This window comes from Caretta caretta, chromosome 15, assembly GCF_965140235.1.
Source record: "Caretta caretta isolate rCarCar2 chromosome 15, rCarCar1.hap1, whole genome shotgun sequence".
NCBI lineage: Eukaryota > Metazoa > Chordata > Testudines > Cheloniidae > Caretta > Caretta caretta.
This window is the reverse complement of record NC_134220.1, coordinates 25,616,707-25,643,792: the sequence shown is the minus strand read 5'-3', so window position 1 is coordinate 25,643,792 and position 27,086 is coordinate 25,616,707. Positions and strand designations below refer to the sequence as shown.

The 27,086-nt window shown below is 45.4% G+C and overlaps 1 protein-coding gene across 18 annotated transcripts in view; it reads right to left on the bottom strand.

The window, feature by feature from the left end:
• The window catches only part of PITPNM2 (phosphatidylinositol transfer protein membrane associated 2), a 218,913-nt gene that overhangs the window by 115,211 nt on the left and 76,616 nt on the right, over positions 1–27,086 (bottom strand). Inside the window, exon 3 of one of the 18 annotated variants that reach the window (XM_048821451.2) lies at positions 25,758–25,826. The exons of 15 other annotated variants lie outside the window; for them this stretch is intronic. The gene's annotated coding sequence lies outside the window, so the exon portion shown is untranslated. Of the gene's footprint in view, positions 1–1,137; positions 1,159–7,966; positions 7,988–25,757; positions 25,827–27,086 lie in introns of those variants that run through there. 2 more of the 18 variants (XM_075120039.1, XM_048821453.2) reach the window with 2 other exon arrangements.

Here is a 27,086-nt window from a genome sequence, read left to right as displayed (position 1 = left end):
GTGACTGCCACAGCCTCCTTGGCATTAAATGAAGCTTCGGGGACTGAAAAAGGGCTTTACTGAAGGACTGATGACAACTGAAACCTTGTAATTAGGGAATAAGAGCTAATGAGTGCTGAGACCATTAATGGCAGATACTTAAACATCAAAAGTCCTGAAGGCCAAACCCTGATCAAGCTGAAGGGATGACCCTAAAAGGTCTGGGTTGAGATTATAACCAAAAAAAAACAAACAAAAAAAAACCACACCAGTAAAAAAAAATTTATTTTTTTTTATTTTTTTTTACTATCTTCTGGCTGCTCAGCTTGTCAGTTGGGTCCAATGTGGGAAAACCAATCACCGTCCGGTAAATTCAAACTATAAATACCCATTATGGCTGTGCTCCCAGCTGTCACCTCAACAATTAATTTTTGATCAGCTAATATTTTCTGAGAGGTGCCTCTGCAGTACACAGAGCTGAGCTAGGACTGAAATGAGCTAAATAGCAGAAGCGACAGAGATGCCCCATGCTGAAACTAATATTAAACATATTTGTTAGCGGAGAAATAAAATCCTAAAAGCATAAAGCAATAGAAAATAGCTTTTTCTAGCTGCAGGTAGGAGCTTTATCCCACACAGTTAGAATTAAAAGGTACACATGTACACACACAGGTATACCCAAGATGTTTATTTTATTATTTACTATTAACACCTAGCTCTTACATAGCACTTTTCATCTGTAGAACTCAAAGCACTTCACAAACATGGTTAGTATCATTACCCCTATTTTACAGATGGGGAAACTGAGGCATACAGAGGGCAAGTGACTGATTCAAGTCACTCAGGAGCAGAGCTGGGAACTCAACCAGAGTCTCCGGAGTACTAGTACAGTGCCTTATCCACTAGGCTATACTACTCACTTACTCGGTTAAGAAATGGGAGTGACTGAATTTCCCTCCCTTCCCTGCGAAACAGCCCCCTCCCACGAAGATCCAACTATTTAAGGATATCAGTGTTCATAACTCAAGTACCAATTAGTTTTCCTCAAAGTATCTTCACATAATTATGAAATTAATGTTAGTTAACGAGGAAACAATTGTAATATGCAATAAAAACAAATCAACAAAATAATATTGAAGGGGTTTGTAAAGGTGTTACCTAGAGACCATTTAAAAATTCTATGTCCCTTGTGCTCTGAGCCCCTCTTTAGCTTCTGTATGGTTTCTTTATCCCCTGAAATGACCTCTTCTTGAAGAGACTGATATTTAGCATTTGGATCAGTCCTGTGTCCCCTCCCACCACCACCACCACAAAAAAAGTCTGTCCCAACTGCATTAGAATGTTCATTCTAAGAACCACATTTCAAAGAGCTGTCCCCTAAATTGTTTTTCTTTTAAAATCCTATCAATCCAGTAAGAGGTCCCTGAGGGGAGAGTGAGCAGGAAGGCAGACTGAACCACACCCCAGGCCAACTCTATCAAGACTGCAAACACTACAAGTGGTACACAGAGATACCAACACTGCTGAGAAAGATGGTGTAAGGGTCCTAAGGACAAAGTTAATTTTGCTAAGTGCTACTTTGTTCAGGGAAAAATACTGTTTACAAGGGTTTGCTGAAGAACAAGTGAACATTGTGCAATTTTTAAAAACATGTGACACGATATGCAGGATCAAGTAGATTTGTTCATGTAACTTTCACATTAGAAGTTGGAAAAAAACACCACATTTCTGCACATTAACTTTGTGACGACTAGGATCGTTATAAACAACACCTACTACCTGAAAGTAGTGAGAGAAAAATATTTTTCTCTATTTCTTCAGTTCGTCCACCTTGTGCATTTGACAGCACTTTTTGTACAGATAGTCTCAGTTTTCCTATATAGTTATATAGCAAAAAAACTAATTAACTGGAAATATTCATATAAACATCAGGGAGCAGAAAAATCCTTTAAATATGTATAATTCACACCATGCTGGTTTGAAGGGCTCTGTCTCAGCAAATGATATTTTTTGAAATTAGTTTGCAAACAATTCAGGTTGATAATGTCCCTTCAAAAAAAAATAAAAAACACCAAACCAAAAAAACCTTCAGTTTCAAAACTTGCTTTAGATCACATGTAAAAAATGAGTTGGGTCCCTACAGAACATTTGCCCACATCACAGATTCACCACACAATCTGACACAATCCAGTACCTCCCCGGAGTGGTATACTGAATGCAAGAATGGGTTAAGGTGCACTGGAAGAGCTGCGAGGGGGGAAAGGCTGCAGAGTGTCTGCCTACAGCATATCTGTCTCTAGCCTGCAGTACAATGAGTCCCACACTTTCAGGAATATAAAAGAGAAAAACAAAAGGAGGTGTGGGCATGTGTGGAAGGTGATGCTATTAAGATGCAAAGCTCAGAACAAATTCACTCAGATACCGAACGTGTAGATCAATGATGTAGTTGTAGATACCGAACGTGTAGACCACTCAGATACCGAACGTGTAGATCCAAACTTTTTGGCTCACGCACCCCCAGGGTGAAGACCGGAAGACCTGCCGCAGAAGTGCCGCCGACGGAAAAAGACCAGAAGACCAGCCGCAGGCGTGCCGCCAATGGAAGAAGACCGGAAGACCTGCCGCAGGTGAGCCACCGACAGAAGAAGACAGAAGACCACCGCCGGAGGGGAACACCAGCCGTGGACGTGCAGAGCTGCCGCTGAAGAAAAAAAATGGCGGAGTGCTGTCCGGTGGCGCTCCTGCTGCCGCGCACTCCCTGGGATCATCTCGCGCACCCCAGTTTGGAGACCACTGGTGTAGATAATGGTGCACTGGGATGAGGACACAGATCAAGAAGACAACGCAAGACTTGAAGAAAACATTAAGAGAAAAAGCTGAGTTTACAGTACTTAATCTTTTTTTCCATTATTAGATGCAATTTGACGTCACTTGTAGAATTTAAGAGTCCATTGTAAAACCAACGTTTATTACAACAGAAGGATGGAATCAGTCCAAATGCAATACAACTGCACTGTGGCTATTAAATCTTGTTATAGTTCACTGGGCAGCCAAATACTGGCTTGCAGCAAAAAATGATTCAAGAAACATTTTTTAATATGAAGCTACAATACAGTATCTTATAACCATTTCCATTGATGCTATTCCTGCGACATCTGGGTACAGGAATATTGCATTTCTTTCTTTCTATTGTATTAATGATGTTACTGTGTGAGCTCCCCAAAGTGCTCAGTTCAGCTTTTGGCATTCTAACTCCAAGGGGATTTAATAGCAGTGAAGTCCATTAGCCGAATGGTAGTTGGAAAATTAATGTTTAAGGTTACTCCGTGCCTGGAGGTTATGAAAAAATGAAATAAAGAGAGACATTGAAAACCTGCTATGAATAGTGAAGTCATGGATAAGTTTAGGGGAAAAAAAATAAAAAGCTATAATTCCCCCTCTGCTGCTGTTTAGAAAAAACGGATATAAAAAGGAACACATCTGAGATGAAATGATAAATGCTTCCAAAAATCTTTATTTGATGCACATTTCAAGCAACAGTCACAAAAATGTCATGAGCACCCTGATGGAAGGCTTGCAGCAGAGCGACTCTAGTCAGTCTCTTCCAGGCTCAGCTCTGCTGAAGAGAACTACGCAGACCCCACTCTCTCGGTATTGTTCCTAGCCCACTTCCCATTACTAAAAATAAGTGAATACAAAAATAAACATGAACAGCATTAAGAGAACGGTAACTGCAGGGGGTTGCTGTAAATAGACATCGCAAACCTGAAGGGACGCAGTAGAGGGCGGCATTTTTGCATCTGTTCCATGGTAAATGCAATGGCTGTGGATTGTTAAGAAACTGCCATCTGGAAGCCTGTGCAATTTGTGAGCAGCACCTAGGGAGGTGTGACGCCTGGCCAAGAATGCTTAGCAATGGCTTTTCTGACTTTGGGTATGGCAGCACAACAGCTGCTAATGTATTTCCCTATGCAGCCAGGCAAACATGCATTAGCTCTGTTTGAGCTAACACCTCACAATAGCAGTGTGACCTCGAGCCAGCTGCCCTACTACAATCCCACCGACCCCCTGGGTACGTACTCAGGTAGCTAGCCCGAGCTGCTGTCCATACCTCCACAGTCACACTGCTATTTTTAGGCACTAGCTTGAGCTGTCTGCCTGCACTGGGAATTGCACCTCTGAGCTGCTGTGAAGACATCCCCTAAGATGGCTATGGAAGAATCTATAGCTCCTACACGCTTCAAGTCCAACAGCTTTTGTGGGACCCTCTTGGAGGAGTTTAGGAAGAGACTGAGTATGATTGTGTTTAGCCAGCGCCCTTTGGGCCAATGAAGGCTTTGTCTTCACTACCAGACAAAGATGTGATTTACTGTGAGATAACTCACATGCAGTAGCCATCCCGCTGTAAAACCCTAGCGGAGACAAGGCACCTGTCATTTTTACCATGACATAGCTAGGTGAGGTCAACACCATACCCATACCGCCCTATGTGGTTGACATCACCTGGCTACTGCACCATCAGAATTACTGGTGCCTTGTCTCCAGTAACACACTAACACGTTAGTGATCCCACCATCATAAAAAAGAAGAGCCCCTTTTATTTTTTTTGGCTGTGAAACAGCCAAATACTGTGGGGGAGCCTCGTCTCACTCTACTCGTTAGTTCATATGAAAAAAGAGAGTTACCTTTTCCGTAACTGGTGTTCTTTGAGATGCTTTGCTCTGTTCCACAATAGGTGTGCGTGCTCGCCACGTGCACCGGTGCTGGTAGTTTTTCCCCTAGCAGCACCAGTATGGGGGGAGCGCCGCAGTGCGGTGTAAAGGGAGTTGCGCGCTCCCCTCACCCTCAGTTCCTTCTTGCCAGACAACTCTGACAGAGGGGAAGGAGGGCGGGATGTGGAATTGACATGAGCAACACATCTCAAAGAACACCAGTTACGAAAAAGGTAACTGTCTTTTCTTCTTCGAGTGATTGCTCATGTGTATTCCACAATAGGTGATTCCAAGCTATATCTGATAGAGATGGGTAGGAGTTCTCAAGTTCCTGGGATGGAGGACAGCCCTGCCGAACCCGGCGTCATCCCTGGTTTGGGAGACGATCGCATAGTGCGAGGTGAACGTGTGAACCAAAGACCAAGTGGCGGCCCTACAGATGTCCTGAATGGGGACATGGGCAAAAAAGGAAGCCAACGAGGCCTGCACTCGAGTCAAGTGTGCCCTCACAATGGGCGGCGGGGGGACACCCACCAGCTCATAACAGGTACAGATGCACGAAGTGATCCAATTAGAAAGCTGCTGAGTGGAAATTGGCTGGCCCCTCACGTGCTCAGCCGAGGCGACGAACAGTTGTGAGGACTTTCTGAACGGGTTGGTCCGCTCGAGGTAGAAAGCCAGAGCCCATCGCACATCGAGCGTGTGGAGACGGTGCTCCTCATTGGACGTGTGGGGCTTGGGGCAGAGGACTGGTAGAAAAATGTCCTGACCCATGTGGTAAGCAGAGACCACCTTCAAGAGGAATGCGGGGTGTGGGCAGAGCTGGACCTTATCTTTATGAAAAACTGTATATGGTGGCTCAGAAGTCAGGGCCCTGAGCTCCGCGAGTCACCTGGCCAACATGACTGCAACCAGGAAGGCCATCTTCCATGAGAGGTGGCCAGTGGTTCAAATGGGGGCCCCGTGAGACAAGCCAACACCAGGTTTAGGCCCCACTGCGGGACCAGGGGTCTAGAATACAGAAAAAGATGGTCCCAACCCCTTGAGGAACCGGCCAGTCATAGCATGGGAAAATACCATGTGCCCCTGCACTGACGGATGGAAGGCCAATATGGCTGCCAGGTGTACCTTGACTGATGAAGGCGCCAGGCCCTGGGTTCTCAGGTGGAGGAGGTAGTCAAGAATAAGCTGGATCAGGGCGGTCATGAGAGAGACACCGTGGTCCGCTGCCCATCTAGAAAAATGGGACCACTTCGCCAAATAAGCATGGCGAGTGGAGGGCCGTCTACTTTCAAGGACGACGCGCTGAATCTATTCTGAGCACATCCTCTCCTCTCTGACTAATCACTGAGCAGCCACATCGTGAGATGAAGAGCCGATAGGTTGGGATGGAGGAGGCGACCCTGGTCCTCAGAGAGCAGGTCCGGGCGGAGCGGTAACGGCCATAGCAGAGCAACCACCAGGCCCGTGAGGGTCCCGTACCAATGTTGCCTGGGTGACACAGGGGCAATCAGGATGACCCGGGCCTTGTCTGTCTTTATCTTCTCCAGGACCCTGCTGATTAGAGGGAACGGGGGAAAGGCGTAGAGAAGCCAGCCTGACCAGGACAGGAGAAAGGCATCAGAGATAGCACCCCTCCCCAGACCCCCCGGGAGCAGAACTGGGGACATTGATGGTTCTGCCGAGTCACAAATAGCTCCACTTGGGGAGTTTGGAAGAGCCGGTGGGCCACTTTCAGGGGGGAAGGATCACTCGTGTTACGAGGAAAAGTCCCTGCTCAAGCGATCCGCTCTCTCATTCCGTGTGCCCAGTAGGTAGAAGGCCTTCAGGTGGATGTCATGGGCCACAGCCTGAGGGCTTCATGGCAGAGGATCGGGCCCCGCCTTGCCTGTTGATATAGAACATTGAGGCTGTGTTGTCCATGAGGACCCTGACTACCTTGCCCTCCAGGTGCGATTGGAAGGCCATACATGCGAGCCACACCGCCCTGAGTTCCTTGACATTTATATGTAGGGTCAGGTCTTGGGCCAACCACAGGCCTTGGGTCTGAAAGTTCCCCACATGGGCCCCCCAACCCAGGTCCAACGTGTCGGACACCAGCTCCAACGACAGGGCCATGTCCCTGAACAGGACTCCTTGGAGCATGTTGTTTGGGGTGGACCACCACTGTAGGGAGGTGATGACAGAGTCCGGCATGGTGAGGACCTTGTCCATCCTGCCAGTGGCCTGGGAGAACTTCGAGGCCAACCAGAGTTGAAGGGGCCTCATCCTGAGTCTGGCGTGATGGACCACGTATGTGTACACCAACATATGACCCAGGAGCTGCAGGCAAACCCTGGCTGTTCTCACCGAGAACTTTGAGACTGAGTCGATGAGACCTGTCAGGGTTTCGAATCTGTCTGGCGGGAGAGAGGCTGTGGCCGATGCTGCGTCCAGGACCGCCCCAATAAACTCTATGCATTGGCCCGGGACTAACGTGGATTTGGTGCTGTTTACCAACAGGCCCAAGGCGGTGCATGTGGACAGGAAGAGCGCCACGTGATCCCTCACCTGTGACTGGGAGGTGCCCTTGACCAGCCAATCACCAAGACAGGGAAAAATCTGGACTCCCCGCCGGCTGTGGTAGGCCGCTACCACCATCATGCATTTCGTAAACACCCTGGGGGCAGTGGAGACCAAACAGGAGGACCATGAATTGGTAGTGATTCTGTCCCACCACGAAACAGAGAAAGCGCCTGTGCCCCTCGAATGTGCATGTGACGGGTTGGATCACAGAAACCCTATGAGAGCTGCCACCTGATGTGCCAAGACTACTTCTGCTCCTGCTTCCCTGCCCTGGCAGCTTAGGACTCCAGCACCATGCCTGGTTTGAGCCAGAACCGTTAGCCTGCTGCAAACCCAGACCAAGGTCTGAACCACGTCCCCTAACAACTGTAGGCTTAACTGAAAGCAGCTTACAGAAGTATTCCCGTCTTTAACACTCAGATGCTCAACTCCCAATGGGGTCCAAACCCCAAATAAATCCGTTTTACCCTGTATAAAGTTTATACAGGGTAAACTCATAACACTGATAGAGAGACATGCACAGCAGTTTGCCCCCCCCCCAATAATTTGGATTAATTAATAAGTAAAAAGTGATTTTATTAAATACAGAAAGTAGGATTTAAGGGGTTCCAAATATAACAGACAGAAGTGAATTACCAAGCAAAATAAAATAAAACACACCAGTCTAAGTCTAGTACAGTAATAAAAACTGAATACAGATAAAATCTCACCCTTAGAGATGTTTCAGTACGTCTCTTTTAGACTGGAGCTGGACTACCTTCCTAGTCTGGGCCCAATCCTTTCCCCTGGTACAGCCCCTGTTCCAGCTCAGGTGGTAGCCAAGGGATTCCTCATGATGCTGCTCTCCTTGTTCTGTTCCACCCACTTATATATCTTTTGCATAAGGTGGGAATCCTTTGTCCCTCTGGGTTCCCACCCCTCCTTCTCAGTGGAAAAGCACCAGGTTAAAGATGGATTCCAGTTCAGGTGACATGATCACATGTCCTGTGAGACCCCGAAGCCTTCATTCTTCCCAGCCTGACTCACAGGAAGGCCTGCCTGCAAACAGAGACATCCACAGTCAATTGTCCTGGTTGATGGGAGCCATCAAGATTCCAAACCACCATTAATGGCCCACACTTTGCATAACTACAGTAGGCCCTCAAGAGTTATATTTCATATTTCTAGTTTCAGATAAAAGAGTGATACATTTATACAAATAGGATGACCACACTCAGTAGATTATAAGCTTTGTAATGATACCTTACAAGAGACCTTATGCATGAAGCATATTTTTTAGTTACATTATATTCACACTCATACTTTTATAAAATATTTTTATAAAATCATATAGAGTGTCTCACAATGGGGATGTGGAAGTATGCGTCCTGCAGATTGAGGGCAGCGTACCAGTCCCCGGGATCCAGGGAGGGGATGATGGAGGCCAGGGAAACTCTGCGGAACTTGAGTTTCACCATGTACTGGTTCAGACCTCACAGGTCCAGGATGGGTCTGAGCCCCCCTTTGGCCTTCGGGATAAGGAAGTATCAGGAGTAATACCCCTTGTCCATGAACTCCCTGGGCACCGCCTCTACCTCTCCTAGTGCTAGGAGCCGCCCCACCTCCTGCTCGAGCAGAGCCTCGTGCGAGGTCCCCAATAGGGACGGGGGAGGCGGGTGGTTGGGTAGGGAGGAAGTAAACTGAAGGGTGTAACCCTGGGAGATGGTGTTGAGGACCCATTGGTCCAAGGTTAGTCGCGACCATTCCGGGAAGAAAGCACACAACTGGTTGGAGAAGGGGAGCTTTATTGAGGGTGGATCCCTGATGAGGACAGCGGGGTGCCCCCAAGCATCCGTCAAAAGCGCCTTTTCCCCACCTGCTTGCCCTTAGAGGAGCCATGCTGGGGGGCCGGCTGAGACTGCCTCTGAGGGCGTCTCTTATAGTCCTGCTGTTTCTTGTGGGCGGCCTCATACTTCAAGAGGGCAGCCTGGGCAGGAGTCTGCTGCGGCTTGAACTTAGATCTTGCTGGAGCCAGTACTCGTAGGCCCAGAGTCTAGAGGGTCGTGCGGGAGTCTTTCACACCATGCAGACTTGTATATGTCTCCTCCGCAAACAGGGCTTTCCCATCAAATGGGAAATCCTGCGTGGAGGACTGCGCCTCGCTAGAAAGCCCAGAGAGCAGGAGCCATGATGCCAGTCTCATGGTCACCGCAGAGGCCATGGATTGTGCAGCTGTATCCATAGTATCCGAGGCTGCCTGCAGGAATGCCTGAGCAGCCGCTGCCCCCTCCTCCACTAGCGCCTTGAACCCCTTTCTATCGCACTCCTAGAGGGAGTCCTCAAACTTGGGCAGGGAGCCCCACCGATTGAATTTGTACCGGCCCAGGAGAGCCTGATGATTTGCCACTCACAACTGGAAGCTCAAAGACAAATACATTTTCCTTCCGAAAGAGTCCCGTCTCCAAGAGTCTTTGTTCTTTGGGGTTGGGGTGGGCTGACCCTGCCATTTCCTGTGGTTGACCGACTCGACCACCAGGGAGTTGGGTACCGGGTGGATATACAAGTACTCATGCCTCTTGGTGGGTACAAAGTACTTGCGTTCTGCCCTCTTAGAGATAGGGGCCAACGAGGCCGGTGTCTGCCACAGGGCATTTGAAATTTTAGCTACCCCTTCATGGAGAAGCAAGGCCACTCTACCCGGTGCCGATGAGGACAACATGTTAAACAAGGAGGGGTTTAACTTCCACTCTCTTTAAGAGTTCTTGATGGGCCCTGAAGTCCTCCTGTGGGGCGGAGGGAGGCGAGGCTGCAATCGTCTCCTCCAGGCGGGGCGAGGAGGCTGGTGCAGTGCTCTGGGTATTGGCTGGCACCGGAGGGTCCACTATCTGGTCGGACTCCGGGAACGGTGCCAAGGATGTATGTCCCACCGACTCCTTCCTTGGGGGTCTGGAGAGGGAGGCCGATGGTGCTTATGAAGCTCTGGCCACCGAGCAAGCCCCCACTGGGGGCTGCGCCGGAGGCCACAGAGCCCGCTGGTACCATTGGGCCGGCCACAACGCTCGGTGCCATTGCACCTGCTGCAGTACCAGCGGGGCCGGCTGTTCGACTTTGCTGGCCTGGCCCGGCCCATCGCAGGACGGCTATGAACGGAGGCCGGGTTGACGTACGATCTGCTGCTGCCTCTGGACTGAGAGAATCAGCAGTGCCAGTATCGACGTTGGCCACGGGACCGCCATCTCAACATGGAGGACCGGTACAGACGGTAGCAGCTGCTCCGCGAATGGCCTCGACGGGCGGACCTGCGACGGCGAGATGCCAGCAATCGATGCCCAGGGCTGTGATGTCTTGGTGGAGACTTGGAGCAGAAGTCCAAGTGGGAATGCTGTTGACGACCATGCCGTGACCGGCCACAGTACCCTCTCTGAGACGAGGACCGTTGGTTGCGCCTGCCGTGGTCCCATGAATCACTCCTTGAGGACAAGCGGTGCCGAGAGTCCTGGTCAGACGGAACCCAGTCAGACAGTCTGGTCTGCGTCGAGGGCGATCCACCTGGACTCTTCCCCAAGCGGTTGCTGGGCAGTGAATGGCGTCGGGAACTTTCCCAAGACCGAGACCGAGCCAGAGGCTTACCTCTGGAGTGTGGGGCCTACATCGGCGGCACTCCTGGCACCAGCATGGACATAATGTCCCAGGCCACCTGGAGGGCTTCAGGCATGGAAGGCACCCGGACATCCAGAGAGGCCTGTTTCGAAGGGGCCAGGCTACTCCACTCAACGTGAGTCGGAGGCCTGGGGCCAGGTGAGGAGCGAGGACTGCCCGACAGGGGTCTAGCCTCTGTCCCAGATTTCCCTCGGTGCCGCTGCGAAGAGGGAGCCTTCCTAGCCCTTTTGACGTGCCCCGTGAACGGGAAGCAGTGCAGACTGGTCGATGGCACCAAAGGGTCGCCACGCTGGAGTCGGGATCAGCGCCAACTCCATTGGGATGGCCCAGAGCTTAATGTCCCTTTCTCTTTTGGTCCGAGGCTTAAATGATTTGCAAATTTTGCACCTTTCACTGATACGGGTTTCTCCCAAACAGCGGAAACAGTCTGTGTGCGGGTCACTTCTTGGCATAGAATGCCTACAAGAGCCTCACGACTTAAACCCTGGGGCAGGCCCTGGCTCGGGCTTGCTGACTAACCAAACTAACTAAAGAGCTAACTAACTACAGATACTAACGCTGAACGAACGAACAGTTCTGAGGACGAGCTACAGCAAAGCTGGATCAGAGTCGTTCCTTCACTGGTGGCGAGAAGGAACTGAGGGTGAGGGGAGCGCGCAGCTCCCCTTATACCGCGCCAGGCTGGCGCCACTCCAGGGGTCGCAGCGGGCGCTCCCCACCATGGGTACTGCGAGGGGAAAAACTTCCAGCACTGGTGCACAGAGCGAGCACGCACACCTACTGTGGAATACACATGAGCAATCTCTCGAAGAAGAACTTGAATCCACCTTATCTTCACTAGCATTTCACTGTGCATTAGCTAACTCGAGTTAAGAACAGTCTTTTTGAGTAGTGCATATAAGACCTACGTTAACTGCACCAAGTGAGAGAACTAAGAGTGGTAAAAGGAAGGGCTAAGGGAGCAACAGCCCATCGTATACACCTGCCCTCTTTGCTAGATGGTGGTCCATTCGTCATTCGGAGTCTTCAGCCACCGGGCTGAGGAGGATGACACTAACCCTGCAGAGCTCCCAGGCTCAAAATCACACTTAAAACTGCGGGTTTCTGAACTTAAAACTGCAACAAAAAACCCTGTCTGCAATTGTGAAAGCACTGCCGAGTAAACAGGAGCGTTTCACCCTTTTCTCTGCTGCATAAACGCCAGGATTAAGGTAGCAAATCTGAACACTGCAGTTGTTAAAATGAACATTCAGAACTGGTTTAAAGATGGTCTTATAAAAGGAAAAAATATATTACACTCAACTATGGAGTCATCACCATGGCTTTACAATACTCCACATTAGACTCTGTCAGTGTGGAGTCTACCTTGCCTAAAGACCAATTAGGGACTGAGAAAGTGCACACTATCTATCCCACAGGAAAACTGCCCAGGTACCTTGAACTGCACACGAAGCAAAGGATGGGAGGAGAAAGACTAATTAGTGGGGGCTGATGACCAATATTGGAACTGAGATTCAAAGTTTGTGATACTTATGTCCTGAATGTTTAATATCTGCGTCTGTTGCTTCTTTCATCCATAACGCCAACAGATTAACAACAAGGTTTCACACGCTGCATAATGCCTTCAGGTTTCAATCTTGAAAATAATTACTCTGAATATCTGATAAGTGCCTTTTACGGTGATTTTCCGAAAAAAGACTTATGTTTCCTCCCTTCAACACTGCACCAGAATAATGAAGGTACATGGATAATCAAGAACTTTTACATATTAATCAATCAATCAGTACATTTAGGGGGCTGATTTCCCAGACACCCTCCGCCCCCCCCCACATGAAGTGACGCAGCATTTTTACACGTCAGATCTTATTGCTGCTGCAAATTATTCCTAATACTGAATGCAACATGGAACCCAGCTTCCAATAACGCCTAAATAATATATGGGTTTCCAGGATATTTTCAGCTAAGCAGATTGCGAGCTGACGCAAAGGAGTCCAAATTGAGCTGCACTGGTAGATTGGTGGGATTTCTTCTTCTGGCTGTGTAACAAAACGTACTGCTCCTCTCTAACAACCCTCCCTGAACATGTGCACCTGCTGCTACTCTAGGCAATACCGGGTCCTTCAATGATTTACACACAAGGTATATAATTTCTGTTGACTCCCAGCTATTGCCCCTTGATTATTTAGGTTCAGAACAACAAAGAGGCAGATCGTCTTCTGGCTCAGCTATCACTAAGCCACTTTTACACCCCTAATTCAAGTGCTGGCCAGGGGACCACTCTAGTTCCCGGCATAAGCAAGAGCAGCTATTCCAGTTTATCCCTGGCTGCCCATGACCCCACAGGCTGTTCAACAGTCAGGCTGAGTGGGTTATAAGGGTGCCTTGGTCATGATCCTTTCCCTCACACAGTTCCAGAACAGGAGGTGAATAGGTGGAACAGGTACTGCTATAAACGCTCTATGACACCCAATAATTCTCATCCACAACAGCATTACCAAGCAGGGCCCAGGATGTGGCCCAATATCTTTCAGAAAGAATAAATAAGCCCATCTTGTTACTCTTCTGTTTTTATTGAAGGGAGCTGAGTTGAGTTGGTTGCTTCATGAACATGCGACAGCCGACAGTTCTGACTGGAGCCAAAATTAGTATTTTAATGCTGCACTGGAATGCCGCTACAATAGCGGCAGGGTGAGGTTCGGCAGGTTTTGGTAGTGGAAGAAAGACACTTCGGTCCCAACACAGACAACTGCCAGTCCCTGGTCACATCTCTGAGAATGTTCATGCACATACAACAGCTGCTGCTGATTCAAGTTTTAAATCCTTAAAACTTTTATCTTCTTATAAAACTCTGTGAAAACTGCTGGCATTTCACAAAATGGAATGGTTGGCAGCAGTATTCTTCTCCAGCCCAACTAATGTATGGCACACTCTCTGTAATCATTCCTTTTTTTTTGCTTGTACCAATTCAAACCAAAAGTATTTTTTATTTTACATTTTTTTAAAATTTGATTTTTCTAAGTATTTTTTTTAAAGTTATTGAACATCAGTTTGATACTTTACCATTTCTTATTCTTGATATGTGGTTTTTAACTGCTGGTTACTTTTTCAGCCAATAGCATCTGCAAACAATGCCCTGGGTGCAGGAATATTAGGATTTTGAAATGAAGCCATTTCAAACCTCAAAGACCACGTTCTCTTTGGGATGGCTCAAGGAAAATGCCATATTGATTTTGCTCTGTTCTCTCTCACTGGAACTAAGGTTTTGCAGGTAGCTGGGGTCTTATGTGATCATCAGTCCAAATGAAGTACACAAAACTCAGATGTAGACTGATAACTAGAGATCAGCCAGGAGCTGGGAAGTCAGGATATGAATGTTCACAAGCCCAAGGATATTCAAATTCTAGTTCAAAGCCATCTTTACAAAGAACCTTTTCAAATCCTAATTCACAGCAGAGCAACCACTGACGTTTCCACCAGAGCTTGAACAATTTTTACCCAAAGACATTTCTAAAGAGCCAAAAACAGTATTGTATTTCTCATCCAGAGAACTATCCCATATGCAGGAAGCAAGTGCACCACAGGACTAATGCCACAAACCCCAGCACAAGTAAGCATGTTCCAGAACTGCACAACAAGTGAGTTTCAGTGGGGGACAACTCAGTTTCCAAAGTTCATTACTAATAATCCTGGTTGAACCAAGAACAACACTAAATAAATAAATTTTATTTAAATTTATATACATAAAATTGCTGAGCAATCCCTTTCATCAACCATAGTGGATTAGCAGCAATCCCATATACGGGCAGGAAAGCATTCCTTACTTACATGATCTGGCTCTCTTCATTACGAGAGAAACATTTCAGACACAAACAATGCCCCTCCAAAGGTCTGATCCTCCAATAACGCTATATTAACAGCCCCCAACTCTCATGTGGCTACTTACCTACAAGGTGGCTGGATGATAAATCAAAGTTTACATGTTAAAAAGTCATAGTAGCCACAATCTTGGTGCTTGGAATTTGACAAAAAGGGTAATAGTTTTAAGAAGACCAGTATAAAGCCAGATTTTAAAAAGTGGTTCCCATTCCATCAGCCATGGAAAACTCCCCAGTAAGTATGAAAATTCACTTAAAGCCAAATTCCATTCTCTGATCCACAGACATAAATCTGGTTCAACTCTACTCAAACAAAGACTCACTACAGATTTGTGCCTCTAAAACAAGAGCAGAATTTGGCCCCTTCATTGTAAAATTCCAGAAGTACAGACTATCTATGCTTCCTTCCTTGATACTTTGAGGACAGTGATGATGGTTCAAGAATAAACACAATTAGAATAGCAGTAAAGGCAACGGTTGAAGGTAATAAAGATAAACATTTAGTTCAAAGTAAACCAGTGTTTCCGAGAGGGCCTGATCTTTAAGGAGGTCACAGATCAATACGGGCTTAAACCAGCAACAGCAGTTACACCATCCAGAGTTCTGAAAACTGCCTGGAAACATTTGCTCCACTGTATGTAGTTTCAGAAGAGTCAGGCACCAGGCTGTCTTCTGGGACCCACTGAAGCCAATAGGAGTTTCTCCCTTGACATCTGTGGGAGTTGCATTGGGCCCTCTGTCTGGCTACCGTAATTGAAATAGCACTCTTATCCCAGCTGGCTGTAATGAAGTTCATATTATTTTATGTTTTTTGAAGGATGGTGGATCATGGCAGCACTGACAACTAGCACCCCGCATTTTCCCTGCCTGCTGCCTGCAGTAACTTTACCTGCAGATTTTTATAGTACTTTAATCTGTCATACTGACTTAATCCAGTCTCTAGATAAATGTCTGTATAGGAAATAGCTACACAAAATTGATATCCAAGCCCCTGTGAAAAGGAAAGAGGCCCAATGCTATTTCTTTCTCATTAAGGTCTAAGCACAGGGACTTAGCAAGAAAGGTCTGGCGACAAGTTATTTTCCATTATACATCCTGGAGCAATATGTCTACCTGGCAAAACTCCCACAGAGCTTGTGTAGCGACTGAGCACCATCCAGGGTGCTAATTTTCCCCATAACAGCATAACCACTCCTCTACAGTGTTCTGAGCAGAAGTATTTTCCTATCAAACATTACAGACTATCAATAAATGAGAAACAGCGCAGCTTGCAAAGCCAGTCAAGCATTGGACGAGCCCAGGGAATGCCAGAAAAACTGTAATTTCAGTGCATGAGTCACAGGAGAAGCAGACTTGCCTGCTGCAGAGGGAGCAAAGGGGCCATGAAGCAGTACAAAGGGTTGAGGGGGGGGGGGTTATTTGCAGTATTCCCATTTGCAGCACTGGGATCCAAATTAAATGTAAAGAATAAAGAACTCCTAGAGCCCCTGTGGCAGCACAATGGATCCCACGCAGCACCTGTCAAGCCAGGGGTTAAGTCCCAGTTTCAGGCAGCCGCAGGCCCTGTACTGCTTCCAACATTTAGGTTCTTCAGCATTCTCCCCACGCACGCTCCCAGGAAACTCCTGCTGGTTATCGAGGTGACTTGACAGCAGACCCCATTTCCCTTGGTGGGTGGGGATATAAACTCAGGCAGAAGAGACTGTCATGGGAGCCTGGAGAAGTCTAAACAGGTCTGAGCCTTCAACTCATGTCCACAAGCAACTAATCACAGTAGGAAGCTTGACCCATTGGCTCTCTGCTGTAGGAAGCCTAACCCTGTGTTTGAACCCCAGTTATTGCAAGCCCTGGATTTATGTTTCATATCTAGCTGAAAGATGACTTTGTTTTGCACTGAGCGGTGCAAATTTGTTCATCTCTGTGTGCTAGTCGCACTCCTACTTGCGTACCCTCCAAGAATGTAACCCAACCTCAAATACTGATCAGGGAAAATGGAACAGCTTCCTGGGATCCTCTAACACTTGCTGGAGGCTTCAGCCCAACCCGCATCAATGAAGATCAATATTAAGGCTAATTAGCCACATTTACTATATCCAGTGCCATAATTCGGAGGATTGAAGTACTTTACAGACATTAGCATTCCTCATGATACCTTTAAATAAGGAAAGATTATCCTAATTTTAAACATTGGTAAACTGAGGCAGAGAGTGGGTAAGGGATTCACCCAAGGTCACCCCCACCCAGCAGGACATGGGCAAAGGTAGGAATAGAACCCAAGGCTCCTGTTTCTCAGTACCCTGCCATTCTATCCAGTAAATCACATTCACTCGCCAAAGGACAGCAGAGCTGTGTGAAACAATGCCAATCCTCTCTCTTGGGAAATTCTTTTTACAAACTCTTGACGTTGTGGTTAAATTTGGGCCTGTGTGACATCTCACAATCCCCAAAACTGTCCTGAAATTGCCAGTATTTTCACAAAACCTTTGCTCATTTTGCAAGCTTTTGGTTGAACACCTGTTTTCTGCAGGCATTTTTGACATTCAAAATAGCTAAGTTTGCATGAGGAGAAAATGGAATTAGAGAAAAGGCATTTTAAATATACAATGCATAAAGTGAACTGGACATGCATTTTACACGTGCCGATATAAACTGGAGATACAAAGACAGTGGATGTAGGTTACTTAGCCATATTGTACTGGAGGGGAAGGAAAGCCAAATATATATTTTTTGGATGCAAGCAAACTCAGGAATCACAGCAAATATGTATTCATGCTGGATATCTGCAAAGCACTGAAGTGGTTAATGAAATACAGTTCTCCTTAATTGTTAGATTGGTTTTTAAAAGTCATCTCTCCCCCAGTTTCTTCTCACAATGCCCCAATCAACTTCCCACTGAACCCCCATATTTCTTCATTAGCCCAGTCATCTGTCTGATAATTCCCAATAGCAAAGCCGAGCTTTTGCAAACCTCAACTCAAAGAACACCTGCAGCGAAGTTGATCATAATAAAACCCAGGTGCAGAGACAGGCTACGGTCAGAGAAGGCTGATTATACTGTAGAAAAAGACCCTGCCAGTCCCAAGAGGGAAGCCAGCCACACCTTTGTATATTTAAACTTGTAGGAGCCATTTTGAATCAGAAGTACAGCATGTTTCAGCACAGTACTAATAAACCTTTTACAAGATTAAACTCAATCCCGCATTTGTTTAGTTTCCTTGCTGTAAAATAAAGAACATTCAAACTGTATACTGCAGCGGCAGCTGTAATAGGATGAGCTGGAGAAGAGAAAATAAACAACACCTCTTAATGGAATCTTAGCCCCTCCATGTGGTCAGTTCTAAAAACCCTGAGCAACATCACGAATTATTCTGAACTGCTTTCCTGCCCGTCATCCTAAGTGACTACTCTGCAAGGTGTTCAACTACCTGAACTGTAAAGAGGAGATCTATTGGCTTTTTTGTGTTATTTTAAAATTGTTGGTTCAGAAAACAGACTAAGAATGAGAAAAAAAAAAACCACAACAGCATTGAACACTGTCTGAAAATAGAAGACAGGGACCAAAGGTTAACTCGGGGGGAAAAGGGTTAAAATCTGAAGCATGCTTAGCACTCCCAAAACTCTAGTATAGAAGAACAAAAATTTTACAAAGCAGGGAACGATAAAAGAGTGATGGTGATCAACAAGTGCTGTAAGAGTAACAAATAATACTTAGCTGCCCAGACCTAGTGAATTCCTTGCAAGAATCTCAAAGCACTTGAAAAACATTAGTGATTTAAGCCTTGCAGTACCCTTTTGAGTTAGGGTAGTGTCATTATCTCTAGTTTGCAGGTGGGGAAATGAGAGAGAGAGAGACAAAGTGCCTTGCCCAGGGTCACACAATGAATGGGTGATAGATCTGGGAACAGAACTGAGGACTTCCTGGCTCCCACTTCTAGGCTTCAGCCACAAAACCACCTTTCCCCTCTGTAAATGAATGAGGCTAAGCTGATCAGCATCATTCTGTATGGCCAAAGTAGATCCCTACATGCGGTTTACCAATAAAATCAGAAACAACATGGACTAAAGATGTGTTTAAAGTGACTCCTTAACACATGCCGCCTTAAAACTTGGAACTATTAACTTCCAGAGAAATGGATCATTCCTGGAAAGTGCCCCAGTTAAACGGATTCTCCTTTCAGAAATAAGAGTTTCTCCTTACATCCCTGTATAATCTTCCATACTCATTGGTTAGCCAAGCTACAAAAAGACTCCTCAACACCACAAGGACTTTTTTTCCTTTAAAACTGCCATCATCAAAAGGCATCACCCTTGAGCTTGGGTCCCCTTTTAATATGGAACAGGCCCCTTCTCAATGGCAAGGATATTGAGGCCACTATTTATAGTGTAGGCAAGATAACTTTTGAAAATTTCCCTTACTCCTTGGAAATGTGACTTCAATAGCATGAATGGAAACAGGAAATTTGGCAGATCACCACAATATAACATGGCATCCATTGATGGACGTTCTACTCCTCTCCCCATGATACAAGTACCAAAAAATCTGTGGAGCAGCCCCTTCCTCTAATGTGTCATGGACATTTTTTCCTAAATACCAATGGCTTCAGGAGATTATCTAACCCTGATTAAAATGGGCTCCTCAAAGAAAGACTGGTGAAAATAATCCCTGCCACTGATAACACATCATCAGAAGTCGTTAACTTGAATCCAGAGCAGTCATTTTAGCATTAATATTTTGGGCATACAGGAATTAATTCATTTTCAAATGGTCAAATACACAAGCGCAAATTCAGGACCATACGTCAGCTTCATTTTTAGTACTTTATTTTGAGTTGTTTTGCTAAGACTGAGGTCCCCAGAAACATTTTTTCCTCCTGTTGGCTGCTCTAAAAATCTGAGATCAGATTTTGTTAAGATTGTGCTAGGTTTCGTCCCAGAAAAAAAAACTCTTTTAGAGGGGCAAGGTTGACCATTAACTATAATGATTTCAGTGCTATAATATATTAGAGATTTTCCCAAGAGTAGATTTCTTATAACCGTTGACAAATGCTCATGTAATTCCATGTATTTTTATTTCTCAAAACAAGCTGGACTTCCATACACATTTTTTCCTCTGTTAAACCAAAACAAAACAAAAACCCAACACTCAAGGGCAGCTCTATAACAAAAAACCATTGTGCGCATGTGCAACAGAAAGCAATTAATAAAGATAGGAAACAGATTTCAGTTTCAGTCTTCCATGGCTAGTATAAACAATGAGCAAACCGTCTCCCCCCTCCCTCCCGAGAGTGTCCTTTTAAGAAAATCCTGTACAAACCAAATTAATTGACCTCAGTTTGCAAAGGTCATGGCACAAATTTATTTTTTGATTAGAACAGTTACAGGAAAGAATGAATTATTGTTTCAGTTTGAAAATAGCTGATGTATTCTAGACAGGCATGATGCTTCCGACAGAAGCACAGGTAGAATTAGAGAACCCAATTCTACCATATTTGGTATTTGCATAAATTTTGTAGGATTTGGCCTCCCGTAGGACAGTGTTGTTTGTAAGTATTCTCGCCCTACACAATAAGAACCACCACCACTACACCCTTCTGCACCACCAGGCTGAGCTCTCTTTCTGTGAAATACATTTTCTGTTTCCGTCACTTGCGGTCTCCTGTCCATCCTTATCTGATTTACCTAGTACTTGTGTCTTGAGAATTTCTTTATTCTTGATATTTTGGCTTCAGCTGTCAGTATATCAGATAGGAGGTACACTGCATGATCTTTGTGAAAAATCATACACACTCTTCATACACTGGGGCATTACAGCTGTATACACAGCAGACATATGTTTGATGTAAACAGTAACCTAACCTGGGTTCTAGACTTTTAAAACATAATCTTAACATTAAGATTATTGCGTTGGTTTGTTTGAGGGTGTGTGAGTACTCCTGTCCTCTAATGGATTGAATCAGAACTGGTCAACTACCTGTCATAGTCCCTGTAATGTTAACAAATAACAGAGATTCCCCATTAACTCTACTAGTACTCTGTGCTTTTGGAGGAGGAGGATCTAGATGCTACACCTTTTATTGCCCTGAAGTTTTGAATACATCCATGAAGTCTTAAAAGCACCTTCCAGCTGAGCACTAAACTTCCTCATTTCGACTATTCCATTTGTTCCAAACACTTACAACAAACAGGCAACTAAATGTATGAGCAAACGATACCATGGACTGATTTTCTTACTGGTCTCAATCTTGTCTGCTTAATTTGAGTTGATCACCAAAAACTACTGAACCCACATGCTGTGGCTAAAAAACCTAATAAAACCTCTCCAGAGGTAACCCCAGACTATCCAGGATCACGTCACCATAGACACAAATAAATGTTTGCTTTTCAAAATTAATTACCATTTGAAAATGGATTAGAAGCCTGAGATTTTAAAGCAGGTTCTAGATTTAAATGAATATTTAAAGCTCACCAAATTGAGAAGAGTGTCTATTATACTCATAATACAACCATTTGATAATTCAGTTTCTCATGTCTGTTTTTATTAAAAGTTCAAACTCTATTTTTTTTCAGTGGGAGATTTGAGATTCATTTGCCAGGCACGCTACAGCTTTGTTACACTAATATATTGATTTGTGTTCTGCTATTCCAGGAACTCTATGATTGCTCTTCCAGTTTTCTTCAGATCCTAACAGCAACAGAAATAGATATCACAAATATTGTGACTGGCTTTTTGAAAAAAGGCTGTATACATTTTATGACCGATGACATCCATAGCTATGCAAGCTACAATAATAGAAATATAATTGCATGCTTTAGTGACAAGCTGATTGCAGTAGAGGTCATGCAGGAAATTCCCTGTCTCCCAACATACAGTATTGCACAAAACTGCCGGATGCACGGTTTGCATCAGATATTGGCCATGGCAGGATAGCAGACTTGATACTCATTGTAGGAAATACTATGCTCTATGGTTTGTGACCTGAGAAGCCATTCAACAGCATACAGCTGCTTACAGATCCTTTCCTACAGTTTCAAAACCCACTGTCTGGGACATAGGTCCTGCCTGACAGTAACACACCCACCCACCCCCACAACTTTTATCCTTAGTAAGCTAAACATTGCCTTGTAGATCTCACTGAGCCACGCTGACTGCTCCTGTCACCCTTTATATATATATGTACTATTCTGATGAGCACCATGGAACTACTCACAGTCTAGACTGTTTGGAATCAGAAGGTCCTATCACATGTCCTTTGATGGGAAATCTCCAAGTTTAGCCTAAGGTCTTAGATCGGATTTATAATCTTGACCTACTGAGGTATAAATGATCTCCATACAGGTGACACGTTTAGAAATACTATTTTTGCAAAGATAAACTCAATCTGCAGAACTCACTGTAGGCAGTGACCTGAGCAGGCCCAGGCCCTACTGAGTTCTTGTCCAGGCTCTGTCCCGACTCACTAACGTATTTCTTCTGCCTCTGAGAATACACAGCATCTCACCAATCTATTTTTCCATGTACTTTAATTAAACCTGAATGAGGCTTTTTTCTGGTCATTGGCATTACTTGGCTCTAGTCTCCATGGGCAATAGTTTGCTATACATGCAGGGTGCTTAAAATATATTTACTGCTCCTCTATGTTGCCTGGGAAACTATCCTTTTATTTTAAAAAAATTGGTTGCTACAGTTTGCTGGATGTGAAATGAGAGGCACGTTCATTTAGGAGGCTTACCTGAGCGCAAACTGTGCAGAAGTGTTGAGACATTACTATTCAGCCTGTATCTTTGTGAACTCCTGAAAAAAAGGCACCAGAAAAAACTAAGTCTCTCTGGGAGAATCCTCAAGAAAAGTAGAGCTTCTTAAGCCAGATCACAATCCTAAAAACTTATCTGAGCTCTGGTATACAGCCTAGTTTTCAAATGAACCTTTCCCCATTATGTGCATTACTGGTTTGAGTATATTGATCACATCCATCACTGAAGAGGTGATGCAAAGACCTCGCAATTTGTTCAACAAATGGTCCTGAAGAATAACGGTCCTGTTTTGCTCTTACAGCATTACAAATGCCATTGTGGGTAGATATAAACCCTCCAAAGACAAGGGTTTCTTTTCAAAGACGTGAAACTACTGTATGTTTATTTAATCAAAACTGAACCCAAGGAAAATAAAGCTCAGCTGCTCCAGTCATCTGATCCAACCCATTCCCAGAAGTGATTCTATCTTATCAAAGAGGGAAACATGCACCAACTAGTGTGACAACTGCTGGAAACAGAATCCATATTTTCCTCCACTTGGCATCTGGGTCATTCAGCTGCCCAACAGGCATTGTTTGCAACCACAGCTGCTTACTGATGGTGGTGACAGTGGGAGAGAAACAAGAGAGTTGAAATGATAAGCCAGTCAGCATTTACAGAGACAGTAAAAGCATAAGCCGTCTGAGTTTCAGAACAAGGCCCATCATCTGTGAAATAACTGCAAGTTCCTGAGTTTGGGAGTTAAAGCAGGAAGGAAGGAAGGAAGGAAGGAAGGAAGGAATTGAGACAAGTCACTGGGTAAAGGCCCTGTGCACAATGAGCCCTTGTCAGACCCACAGACAACAATACCTCTGGGTAGAAATCTCCTTAGAGGCATCATTAAATCAGACAGGAGGCCTATATTTACAGAGAAATGCTTCAGCCATGGAAGCTCCAAAATTACAAGTCGGGCGAAGAAGTATCCAATGCCACCTTTTACATTTCTATAGTGCATCTCATCCCCAAGCACATTACTCACTATACGTAAAATGCCAATTGCGTGCAGCCACCCACAAGCAACTGGCACACAACAATGGGAGAAAGGGAGATTTTACTAAGCAACACTGGGGCAAACACCTTCTCTTATGGAAGACACCACAGGCTCCTTAATGTCAGTACAGAGTAAGCAGGATCTCCACTTCATGTTCTCATGCAAAGTCTTATGCACTGCCTGGTAGTGAATTTCTCTTTAGAAAGAGGAAGGGTTGAGATGACCTTTCTGGAATATGAATCTGCGGTTCCAAGGAGGATATTCATGAATGTTCATTGAATATTCAGTTTCAGTTTCTCCTAAAGAGGAGTTTTACATCAGCACATACTAGCCGCATCAATGGCTACATGTTTCGAAATAAATTTGTTAGTCTTTAAGGTGCCACAAGTACTCCTTTTCTTTTTGACCTTTTCTTGTGTTCCTTGCAATACCTTAAAAAGGTACACAGTGCTCCAGCCATTATCAGACAAAGTCCAATATTAACTAAAGCCAGTGGGTATCTCTCTACTCAGTAAACTCAGGTGAATTCACAGCTCAATAGATCTCAAACACTAACTAAGATCCAAATGTGGGACAAAGCACCAAGTGAAGGGACACAAGAAGAGCAGCATTACAAAAGGCATGATGTCAGTGAGGTGGTAATCAGCTCTTCGCCATATACAAGACTGTTGTCAAGAGTCTCACTTCCAGGAGTCAGGCATTTAGGACACAAATTAAGTCACTTCAAAAGAAGTGGAGCAACAGCATCCGGTTGGTTCAGGGCAGTTGGGTCTAATAAAGGAGGCAGTTGACAGGTTTGTGCCTGAGACTAGATTTATTTTAGGAGATTCAAGGCTAAGGTAAGGTTCAGAGACTGGGGCAGAGGATTTGCAGCTATGGGGAGGGAAACAGAATGTCCACTCTTACGGCGCCATGCAATATTGTGACCAGGGTTTGGGTACAAACAAGACGAGAAAGTGCAACCCAGGTTATTTTACTGAAAATACTGATCCAGTGCATGCAAGAATAGGTCACTGTGGGAGTTTAATTAATGCTAAAAATATACTCAAATAGGGGAAGCATGATCAATATAACTCAGTCTCTGGTACTCAACTCACTACTGATACCTGATGTAACAAGAAATCATAGAAGTTAAAGCAGAGACCAGCTCAACAGGGAGAAGAGGGGATCATGCAGGAACTAAAAAAACCTGCTCGTATTTATTATGACCAAAGTTTCCATTGCTACAATGAAATCTGTGCAGACAGGGCTCTGCCTCGGTGAAGGGGTCTTTCTGCATTGATTTCGTTGCAGGATCAAGGTCCGGGGATGTGCATTTAAAGAATATCAGAAAAAGAAAGAGGCTATGATTGGGGCTGGTAATACAAAATAGCCAAAGACAACATTCCGATCCATGAGCCTAATTCATGAGGTCTATATGTGTACATATAAAAATAAAAACAAGCATGCTTTAAAAAAGATGACATGATTATATCAAGTACTGTTACCATAATGTTAAAGGAATAAAACCAGACCTCACCATGAAGGAAAGTTCAGGATGTGTGCGGTGTCTGTTTCTTGAGAGAACATTTCTCATGTCAGAGGAGACAAATGCTTGCATTTCTTTAGCCAATTTGGCAGGAAATATTGATATGTGGAAAAACTATCCTAAACCAGCCTTGCTAATTACAAGAGAAGCAAAGCAGCAGCAAGCCACAGAGCTACTAATACATATAATTGATTTGTTTTTTTTAGCGAGACCCCTTTACTGTACAAGATTTCCAAAATATACTGGTAAGAACCTTTTTCTATACAGCCTCTGGGCTGTACAACAGAAGTTTTTAATTTTACATTGTGCAAAAATTAAATTATGAGCAGAGTTCATCCCAGACTGATTACTTACTGCTTCTTCAATGTGATTTACTGATACATTTGTCCTCCTACTGCTCTTTGCTTTTCACTATGCCACTATGAAGTTTCTGAACTCTGGAAGTCAACCATTCACAACACAAATGATTTTTAGGAGACAGATTTGGAACACTCTTGACTGCAAGTGAGGCAAGGAGCCAGTTTCGCACCATGGGGAGTTACTGGAAGGCATTTCAGCAATTGCCATATTGGATCATCCCAGTGGCCCATCTAGGCTTCTGTTCCCTCTGACAATAGCTAGTAGCAGATGCTTCAGAGAAAGGTGTGAAATTCCCATAAGGGGCAATTATGCAGTACCTGCCCAAAGGGGAAGTTTCTTTCTAACCCCGGGCAGTCAGTGGCTGGCTTGTGTCCCAAGGACAACACCTGTAAAGAAAGTAAGAAAGAGGAAGTTTATTTGGAGTCAATACGGCTTGGAAAGAAGGAGAAAGAGCGATGCAGTCTCAATAACGGAAAAGACAGTCACCTTTTCCGTAACTGATGTTCTTTGAGATGTGTTGCTCATGTCCATTCAACTTAGGTGTGTGTGCTCGCCACATGCACCAGTGCTGGAAGTTTTCCCCTCAGCAGTATCCGTAGGGGACCGACTCCAGCACCCTTATCATGATCGCCCCAGCGTGGCCTTGCCAGCGGGGCACTATCAAGCTTGTCAGCGATCCCTCCCTGGCCCCTTCTGAACCAACTGGACATGCTGTCACAGGATCACAGCCAACTCTTTCACCCCAACCTCGCGTCCCTCCACCTCATGGTGTGGATGTTGCGTGGCTGAACCCAGATGAACAGGCCCATTCAGAAGGTCCTCCTTGAGAGTAGAAAGCCCTAGACTAGGCAGACCTACCTGGCAAAGTGGATGAGGTTCTCCCGCTGTGCGGCCAAATGGAGCATATCCCCTTTGTATTCTTCGGTGCAGTCGATCTTAGACTACCTGCTTCATTTAAGGAACCGGGGCCTGGCGCACTCCTCTATCAGGGTGCATCTGGCAGCAATTTCAGCCTTTCATCTGCCAATCCAAGGGCAGGTGGTGTTCTCCCATGACATGATGGTCAGGTTCCTTAGAGGCCTTGAGAGACTCTTTCCTCAAGTCTGGTCCCCAGCCCCTCAGTGGGATCTCAACTTGGTTCTGTCCAGGCTCACAGGCTCACCCTTTGAGCTTTTGGCCTTATGCTCCCTGTCTCACCTATCATGGAAGGTAGCTTTCCTGGTGGCAGTGCCGTTGGCGAGTCTCTGAGCTGTGAGCCCTGACCTCAGAACCACGGTACACAGTCTTCTATAAAGACAAGGTCCAGTTCTGGCCCTACCCGGCCTTCCTTCCCCAGGTGGTGTCCGCTTTCCACATGAGCCAGGACATCTTCCTTCCAGTCTTCTGCCCTAAGCCCCATGAGACTAGTGAAGAGAGGCGGCTTCATGCTTTGGACGTAAGAAGGGCTCTGGCTTTCTACTTAGATCGGATAAAGCCTTTCTGTAAGTCGACTCAGCTTTTCATCTCTACAGCTGATAGGATAAAGGGCCTCCCAGTGACCATGCAGAAGACTTCTAACTGGATCACCTCTTGCATTCGGACCTGCTACGCTTTGGTGGGAGTCCCTCCACTAACGATCGTCAGAGCCCACTGGACCAGAGCACAGG